This window comes from Capsicum annuum, chromosome 10 (assembly GCF_002878395.1).
Source record: "Capsicum annuum cultivar UCD-10X-F1 chromosome 10, UCD10Xv1.1, whole genome shotgun sequence".
NCBI lineage: Eukaryota > Viridiplantae > Streptophyta > Magnoliopsida > Solanales > Solanaceae > Capsicum > Capsicum annuum.
The window spans coordinates 50,304,221-50,315,217 of record NC_061120.1 but is presented as its reverse complement, the minus strand read 5'-3'; positions in this window follow the sequence as shown (position 1 = coordinate 50,315,217).

Genomic DNA, 10,997 nt, shown 5'->3' with positions numbered 1-10,997 from the left:
GATCTCTAAGAGTATGAAGTACTATTCTAAGATGGTCTGCATAATCGCGCTCAGTGTGGGAATATACTAGAATATCATCTATAAAGACTATGATGAATATGTCCAAGTACTGTATGAACAGCAGTTCATCAAGTATTTGAAATCTGCTGGGGCATTGATAAGACCAAATAACATGACTAAAAATTCAAAGTGACCATATCGAGTTCGAAAAGCTATTTTTGAAATGTCACTTTCTCTAACTCTAAGATGATGATAGCTGGATCTGAGGTCTATTATAGAGAAATAGTTGGCACCTTAAAGTTGGTCAAAAAACTCAGCGATTTTGGGAAGAAGATACTTGTTCTTCATCGTGACCTTATTTAGTTGACGGTAATCAATGCATATTCTTAGAGAATTATCTTTCTTCTGCACAAAGAAGACTGGTACGACCCATGGGGAAATGTTGGGTCTGATGAATCCCTTATCTAAGAGATCATTCATTTATTCTTTCAATTCTCTAAGTTTTGCTAGTGCCATTCTGTATGGCAGAATAGAGATAGGCTGAGTATCTGGATGAAGGTCAATGCCAAAGTCTCTTTTCTTTTCGGGAGGAATTACTGGAAGATCTTTGAGAAAGAAATCTGAATATTCATTCACTACTGGGACTGATTCAAGGCTGGGAGTTTCAGAACTAGTGTCCTTAACTCAAACAAAATGATAGGCACATTTTTTAGATATCATTTTCCTTGCCTGAAGGTAGGAAACAAGCTGATCCCTAAAAGTGGATATATTACCCTTCCACTCACGGGTTCATTTGGAAACTAAAATTGGACTATTCAGTTTCTATAGTTGATTGTGGCATAGTAGGAATGAAGCCAATCCATACCGAGAATGACATTAAAATCAGTCATCTCTGATTCGACTAAGTCTGCTGATGTGATTTTCTAAAACATCATAATCGGGCAGTTCTTGTATACCCACTGGGCTATAATGGTTTTTCCCATTGGGTTAGAGATCGAGAAGGGCTCTGCTAGAATTTCAGGACTGATTCCAAAATCAACTGCTATATAGGCTGTAATAAAAGATCAAGAAGATATTGGATCTATCAAAGCATAAAGATGCACATGAAAGATCTGTAACGTACTACTAACTACACTAAGAGAATTTTCCTGATCTTGTTGGGTCGTAAGAGCATTAGTCTATTTGGGCGTTGCCTGCTAGTAGCACTGGTGGTGCCACCCTACTGATTCGGGCGATCAGACGAAGCTGAGGAATGGATATGACTCTGATAACCTGACTAAGAGCAGTCTCTGAACCTGTGGCTTGGCTTACCATAACCAAAACAGACATCGCTGCCAGCTCTGCAAGTACCCTTGTGGTTCTTACCACAAGTCTGATAAAGGGGATTAGTCTGCAAGCATATAGGTTAGAGATATTAACTTGCCAGTTGAGGGTTGACATATATCTTACCAGAGCACCTGCCAGTAGAGGGTGACTCTTTAGTCCTTCGGGACTTCATTTCAGTGGATCCACACAACCAGTGTCAGCACTCGTGGCACAGCACTGACACCCTTCTAACTGGGGTCATAGGTTGGACCTCAATTAGCTCTTACTGGGTTATGTCGGTTAGATGATAGCTCTCATAGTCTCAGTCCAGTATTCAGTACAGAGTAAAGTTTTAGGATTATTTGACCATGGCATACAATTATTAGTTATTTAGTATCAACATTTTGGTATTTTAGTTTATAGACTATCCTAGGATCATGTCATATGTTTTGTCAAGCATACTCAAATTTTACAACTTCCTCGCATACTATACATCAGTTATCTCATGCTATTTATTCAATAAGTTATTATTCATTCATATCAGCTTAACCTCATTTAGCATACCAGTACATTCAGAGTACTGACCGCATACTCATTTCTTGCGCTATGATATCTCATATCATAGGTTCGGATGCTCAGGTTCTCGACCATACCTAGACATCCCAGTGCAACAGCAGAAGTAGCACTGGTGATTTCTCATATTTTGAGGACTGTTTATGTTTATTTCAATGTTTTATTTCAGTAGTCAGTAGACGTTAGTTGGGGACTTATCCCATCAACTTCATAGTCAGTCAGTTACAGTCTTTCAGATACTTGCAGAAAGCTAGTCAGTTATCAGTTGTTATTAACAGTCTTTACAGTATTGTTCTTAGACATTTCTTTTCTAGGAATATTAGTTCAGAGATATTCTTAAATGTTTAAACGTTATGGTGTATCCAACTTTTTTCCACATATGTGTATCCTTTATTATCAGTTTTTTTAGTGCTCAAGTAGGTACCAGCTTATGGGTTAGCTTGTGGTCACTTATAGCTGCAAGCACCGTGTGGCATCCAGGGTATACTCCCGGGTCGTTACAAATGATAATAAATAGGACATGTAAAATAAAATGGGGGGATTGGCTTGTAATGATTTTTCGACTAACAATGCACGAAAGTAATACTTTTAATTTAAAATTAAGATTTGAGGAGATCTTAGGATTATGTCTACCTAAAGGTAAAGTATGTTGGTTGATGATGGTTTTGCATGAAGCTTAGTTGTTAACTAAAGAATAGTCTAGGTAAAACGTCATTGTGGTTAATCTTTCAATAAAACCACAATGATTTTACCCATTTGCTCTTTCGAGCACCTAACAAGTATGTAATTCGTAATCACCCAAAACCTCAATCAAGCATCCCCATTTATAGGATAATTCTCTTAACATTATTTACACTCCAAATACACTTATTTCTAAGATTGTAAAAGGGAGTAAACCATAGGCTCAATTGTCCACCTTTGCCTTGCCCCCCTTTAACCCTCTTTCAAGGATGTTATGGGTTACCTCAAGTTCACCTTAATCCCTCTTTCAAGGATGATGAAGGGTTTTCAGGGTTTGAGGTTTTCACCTACAAACCCATTTGGAGATTTGGGGTTTTCACCCATAAATTCTTACCCATACATTCAAGCAATGGTGGAATCCATACCCAACAACTAAGAATCATGCAAACACAGCAACACCCACACTCAATTACACTTTAGTTCAACATAATCCTAAGATAAATTTACTTAGCTACTCTTAAATTAGGTAAAGAAAGATATACCAAGAGGATTATCAAAAGCATTCATTCTTCACCAAATACTAAGAAATCAATCCTCCACAGTTAGTTACACACTTGCACAATTAGGATTTCTTTCTTTCAATTAAAAAATATCTATAAGGTAAGAAATACCTAAAGAAGGAAGGGTTTTTGCCAATATATGATTTGGGATTTCTCTATGAAATTTTACAAAACTGTGTTGGGGCATATTCGATCTGAACTGAGATCGAGCAAGCTTGACCACGATCGTAGAAACGCGACCGCAGTTGTGATTTGCGATCGCATTATGCTGACCATCTTGACTGACCACAACCGCAAATTGAGGACGACGGTCATGGTAACTAAGGTTGAGCTACTTCAGGTCTCTAGGTGCACACCGTTCCCTTCCATTTGATCCCTTTTTGAGCTTCAATACACAATATTTCACCTTTTAAACTAAATACCTACAAAATGAGGATATTAGTGCATTTAAATTATATTGATGTCTCATTTTCTAATACAAAACATGGTAGTGTGCATAAATGTTTAGTTCATATAATATCACCACTCATAGATCCTATGGTCCGCGATCATGTTAGTGCTATTGCCATATAATTTTCGGCGATCACGGTTTCTCCCTTGGGCACCATATGAAAAAAATTAAAATCTTGATTTAGACCCTCGGAACAATTCAAAATACAAAGAACATGATCAAACAGTGAATTTTGAATTTAAAACACATTAGAATCATCAAAACTTTTATACGAGATTGTTTAGGCAAAAAGTAAGGCCCACACCTACATTTCCATTGCTCAATTGCCAAAAATAAGTCTGGGAGCCTAGGGACCTAAAACAAGGGTCCCCCAGCCTAAAATCGACATTGTGTACATTATGGAGAAGTTTGATTTTCCATCCAAGGTTGGTTAGACCAAATATGGGTCCCACACCTATATTCTAGTATTCCAACTTTTTAACCAATAGGTCAAAATGATTTGGGATACATTGGGACCCAAACCAAAGGTCTATATAGACTAAATTTGATATTCTGGATCTTTTGGTGCATTAGAAATTTTCATTCGAGATTATTTCATTCATTTTTTTGTTTGGTGGCCATTTAGAACTAGTAAAGACTTCAAAATAGGAAATTTGCTCTAAAAAGCAAACAAACTGTGCAATAATTGAACCGTCAGTCCAACAAGTTATAAATAACTGAGGGTAGCTATAGAGAATATAAATAAATGAAGATAATTAAAAATGTGAAAAATAACCAAAAGGGTCATTACACCTGTAAAGTTGAGGTCCAAATGGTTTGGAAATAAATTATCTATCTGTTGTACCGATTGGCACAGGATGGGTAACCTGTCGCAACAGATGTCCCATTTGGTGCATTAGATATAACAACTGTTGCACCAGATATAACATCTGTTCAATATCTTTTATTTAGTAAAATTATTTTACTTGAAGAAGATGTACTGCATCATCCAGAGGGTTAAGGAGATCAGCCTCCTTAATATTGGTGTTTCTTTTTGCAGCAAAACCACCTAAACATCCTTGGATAAGAAACCTCATCCAAGTAATCCATTACCAGCTTTCAAAAGGAAGGAATAGCTTCAAATGTCCAAGCCTAAAAAATGTAAATAGGAAGCAAGCAAAAAAAAGTCATAATAACTATATTCAATATAAATTAATGGATGAGTAAAATTAGTGATTAATTTTTCCATAAAAGCCCAAGGAAATCCGTATAATGTGGTCGTCCCTGAGGATACCTTTGTCAGTAAATATTGGACAGTTAAGTAGAAGCTATCATATCCCCAGGGATAATTGTTGAATTTTTTAATATCCTCAGCATGCGCCAACAAATCATCTTTTGTAACCTTGTTGACGTCTCTAGCCAATATAACCAAATGGGCAAACCAAACTAAGCATAATTTCTCTCTGTCCATTAGGCATTTTCACCCACTTTAGCAATGTGGCCTTCCGATCACATAGAGTGTATTATCTTATCACCCATATTCAATATCCTAACCCTCTTTAAGTCATTTATCTATAATTTATACTTTACTGTCTCTTTAGTTATCTTAAATATGACTCCTAACAATGCTCTAAAGATACCCTTGATTGAGATATCCACTTTAGTGTATTGAACCCATATAGTGTCAAGTATGGGATATTTCTTCATATCCTTATCCTTCCCTAAAGGATTCATATTCTTTTTCTTGGCAGCATATTTTGAGTAAAACTCATTCACCAACTAGGGCACATAGTTCCATAGGGGTCTTGTCCTTTACCCCAGCTCATAACACTCAAATCCCTAAATTAATTCTAGAATTTTTTGGATGAAATATGGTAGGATCCATGGTTCTCCTTGAATAATCCTTGTCTTGTTACAAAGTTTTTCATTAAGATCCAATCAATGTAATAGTCCCTAGAGTTTAATACAATCCAACATCCTGGATCCAAGCCCCATTAAGGTGGGGTAGTAGCAACACCCTCAAATTATTCATTGTTGGACTCATCCTTCTCTTCTTAGGAACTCTTTTCTTCAGCATACTCATTGTTATTAGTCCAATCTCTCTTAAGACTAGGGAATTTTTATTGGTGTAGCAGCCTTGATGAAGGCTACAGATATTGTGGCCTTGGCTTGTTCCCTTTTTTACCTTAGTTCTTGTGGTCCAAGAGGAGCAGTGTTGTTATCCAATTAGTCTTGCTAAAAGATGTAGGATAGGAGGTTACGAAAGAATTATAGGACATGTTTAAATAATTCCACTATAGCCTAAATGATGTACCAAATTATCATGTATCCCTTGAATCTAAACTTTGAACTTTAATAGACCTTTTGTTTGAACTACCAAATTCACCAACCCAGTTGTTACAATGAACCTTCTTTGGCATTGGCCTCTCCTTAGACATTATGTACCTTAACTAAAGTAAATCATCTAATTTGATGGTGGATATTGTGCAGGATGCATAGAAATGGGGTATAAAGGATTTGTAGTAACATGAAAAATAAATCAAGTGCTAATGAGAGGTGATTTTTCCACCCATTCTCACTAAACATAGGTGTACGTTACCTTGTTTTAAATAAATGAATAAGACATATTAGTGATAAAATGCACTAATATTCCCAGGGGCAGATCTTTAAAAATACTTAAAAGAATCCCAAACCATATATAAACATAAAACCCTTTCTTCTTTAGGGTATTGGTTACCTTATAAGATATCTTTGAATTCAAGACTTCAAACCCTAATTGGGCAAGTATGTAATTAACTTTGGAAGATAAATTTCTTAGGATTTTTGTGAAGAATTAATTCTTTGGATAATCCTTATGGTATATCTCTCTTTACTTTCTCCATGATTAGCTAAGTAATTTAGTCTTGGGATTATGTTGAACTAGCATGTAATTGTGCATAGTTATTATTGTGTTTACATGGATTTTAGTTGTTGAGTAAGGATTCCACCATTTCTTGAGCTTATGGGTTTGAATTTGATGGGTGAAAACCTAAAACTCTAGAAACCCTTTATCATCCTCGAAAGAGGGATGAAAGTTAACATTAGGTAACCCATAACATCCTCAAAAGAGGGTTATACGGGGACATGAAAATTGATCTATGGTTTACTATCCCTTTTAATCTTAGAAATAAGTGTATTGAGAGTGTAAATAACGTCAAGATCATCATCCTATAAATAGGGATGCTTGATTGAGTTCTTGGGTTATTATGAAAATTTGTACACTTGTTAGCTGCTCGAAAGAACCAATGGGTAAAATTATTGTGGTTTTATTGAAATATTATCCCCAATGATCTTCGACCTAGCATATCCTTTAGTTATGTAACGACCCGATTTTCTGAATAGGAATGCTACATGGTGCTCATGGCCCCAAAGGACCACAAGCTAACCCATGGCTGATATCTGTACCTGTAAACTGCATAATGTCTCATGAAATATGGAATATGTAATACTGTCAGGCCGTAAGGTTCAAACTAAACAAAACATACTAAGTTATACCATCTGAAATAAGGTATAAACTACCCAAAACAACTAAAATAAACTAAAGTCTGAACATCATAGTCTGAAAAGCCTCTAAACTGTCTGAATAGGGAGTTAAAGGAACATGTCTCCAACTAACTCCAACTACTGAAATAAACTAAAAACTGAAATCATCATGTCCTCAATATATTAGGAATTGCTTCTAATTCTGACTACTGAGACTGAAATCTACTGCTGATCTGGAGCTCATGCCTCTGAACCTATGGCATAAAATAAAACACCATAATGCAAAGACATCAGTACGTCTGAATGTACTAAGTATATGAGTGAGGTAGGCTAAATGCAAAGGGTTATATGCATAAACAATTCTAACTAATATGGACATAAGAATACATACATGCATAAATAACTATTACTAAACTCATGATGATACTGACTACTGAATCTGAATGCTGACGAAATGACTTTACTATTACTAAGGTACTGAATAGATTATTGACTATTTTTGATAGTTTGAATTATGAAGAACTGGTTTGACTGATTGTGTCTAATAGTCTTGAGACTAAATACTAGTAACATGAGCTATGACAACTGATATAACTGATATAACTGTAATGATTGGGCTAACCAATATAACCGATACTCAGTGACTATATCTGACAATCTAAGTACTGATGGAAATATCTGAGTTTCGTTCTACATGGAGTAACTAAATCTGAGATCAGTCCTATCTAGCGAGTGATCATGAGTATACTGATAAAAAGGATGATTTGACTTAGTCTGAGATCAGTCCTATCTAGCGGGTGATCTTTAAATCAAATGACTATGATATTGATTAATCATAGTTGGGATCAATCCTATCTAATGGATGATCTTGAAGTCTATTTACAATAATAAGCATTGACTGTATTTAACAGTACTAAATTTGTACTACTAAGCTGAGTTAACTATGTCTGACAGGCCTGATTCTTTAACTGAAACTGTGGGATGTGTTCATCTAACCGACATGCCCTAAGCTAAGCTAAATAGGGTCTAATCTCTGCCATGACAGGAAGGGTGTCAGTACCACGTCACCAGTAGAAACATCTTCTATGGAGTCAGTCCTAATCTAGCGGGTGACTCCTTGGATCAGTCCTATACATATAAATGTGCTAATGGCTGACCCTTGAGTATGTCATTCCTATCTAATGGGTGGCATCTAGTACCTACGCTGGCAACATCGTTCTTGAACTTAAGGATTGCTTCTAGGGATCTCAGTCCTATTCTAGTGGGTGAGTCCACATCCTTAGGCTCACTCGGTGCTGAATCCTACTCCCATCTGAAATACACTAAACTGAATAACAGAGATGAACTAAATAACTGAACTAAACTGATTAGCTGAACTGATACTAATGGTATTGTTTAGCGAAGCTAAATTAAGTTTACTGAATTTCGATGACTAACAAAATGTATTGAGTTTTGAGGACTGATTGAGAGTACTAAAGTTACTAAGATTGACTGTGAATATTGAAGTTACAGACTGAGTACTGAGGTCACTGAGATTACTGAACTACTGAGATTTCTGAGTTTTCCTGAGTCACATGACTAACTGAATTCTATAGATCATGGCTTAACTGAGAGTATCGTGATAACATGACATGTCTCTTGGCACACAACTATATTTTTTGGGTACGAATACCCCCAGGACTCGATGGAAGGAAACTGACACACATGACTGACTTAAGTACGTGACCAACATCAACAACCCATAATATCATAACTTGGGGAATTTCATACATTGCATGGATATCATACATTTTGTACATAAGTAGGATTTGTAAGTAAGTATGGCATAATCTCATAAGACCAGTTCATGAACATCCCAAAAACATTTACATGACACAACATCAACATGAAAATCATTGCAATATGGGGGCATATCATGAATCCTTCACTTAATAACAATTTAGCTATAATGCATGATTCTTAGTCTGTTAGGTATTTTATCAAACACCTTACATGCATAACTTAGGCATAGGTGTAAATCATACAATTACTCATCATAAATAATCAAACTTATATGTTTTCAACTCATATGATGTCATAGATTCATAATAACACATAAAGATTCTATCTTGGCATCATTCCACACATAAACATGATAAAAAATCCTTTCATAACATGAAAACCATAATATATAGTTTTAGAAAAGGGTTCTTGAACTTCATGGACGAAAGGAGTCCGTGGAAGAAAACACGCATACCTTAGAAAGGAAACCTTAATGATTTGCTGGAGAGTTCTTGGATTGGGAAACTTAATTCTTGATTATCTTGGAAAAAGGCTTGAATTTTGCTTTTGAGAGAGGAGTTTGATCGAAACCCTAATCTTGTAGTTGAGAGTGTAAGAGAGGGTTTTTAAGATGCTTAACTGAAGAAAAATTGGAAAAATTACGCCTCTTTAGGGTTATAAGTCGTGGAAGGTGAAGGAAAAGATCAAAATACCCTTACAAAATAATTTCCCAATTGCTGAAAAATTATAGTTGATGACCTTTGTGATAGGGCGTCACAAATGTGATAAGGTATCCCGAATATCATCACTTAGGGGCTGGTTTCTGCCTAAGGATGACGACCTTCATGATAGGGCATCACAAATGAGATAAGCTATCACGAATGTCATCACTTAGAATACGGTTTCTACCTAAGGCTGACGACCTTCGTGATAGGGTGTCACAAATGTGATAAGCTATCACGAATATCGTCACTGAGGAGCTAGTTTCTAGCTAAGGCCGATGACCTTCATGATAGGGTGTCACAAATATGATAAGCTATCACGAATTTCATCACTTAGGAGCTGGTTTCTTCCTAAGGCTGACGACCTTCGTGATAGGGGGTCACAAATGTGATAAGCTATCATGAATGTCGTCACACTGTTTCCAGCCGACATGGTGGAGTAAAATGGTGATAACTCCTTGCTCAGATATTGTATTTAGGCAAAATTAGCATTGTTGGAAATCTAATTCAAATATATTTCATTTGATATAAGTAAACCACCCAGTTCATAACATACAACAAGTTATGGTCGATTGAAGTTGCACCAAGTTTTGATGCTCAATAAAACGTGAACGAGAGGAAAACTTTTAACTTGTACTTGAGTTAGGGGACGTCTATGATCAAAATTTATATTCAAATAGATCCCCACACTACATAATTGATTACCACACTAAATTTATATAGGATTTGAGGCTTTTGAAACATCTGCGCATAGGATTGATGAATTTTTATTCCAGTCCAAAATATGGGGTATTACAATATCTCCCCCTTGGGAATAATCATCCTCGAATGATACTGATTGAGATGAGAGAAAAGACAACTTACACGAATATATAACATGAATGAATGATCATGATTTCATGGCTGACATGACTGAAAACTGAGCATATCATACTGTACATGCATATCTGATGCATGGGTAGCTGATTTAGTAATGTAGGACTAAGTGTTCCGATAAACTAAATTTCTCAAATTAAGAATGCATATCTGATTCTTAAATAATAATTTGAATCCATGCATATCTGATGCATGATTATATGACTGACATGATACGTGAATACATGACTGAAAGTACTGATAAGCTGACCACGGATGTCTGATGCATGAATACATGACTGAACTGACTCAAAAACATCCGACTGAACATGTAATGGTAAAGTCACTAATATTGAACTGAAACATAAGAACATAATTGATTCTGCTACGTGACATATGGACTGAACATCATGAACTAAACTGAACATCTGAATACTTAACTTACAGCTGAGGTCTAACTTGATGGTCAACTTATGAGTACCCTCTATTCTAAACTGAATTCGTTATGCAAGGAGAAATTAAAATATCTAAGACATGGGAGCATTAAGAGAAGGTGGGGTATCTCCCTCTTGGGACGCTATGTCCCTC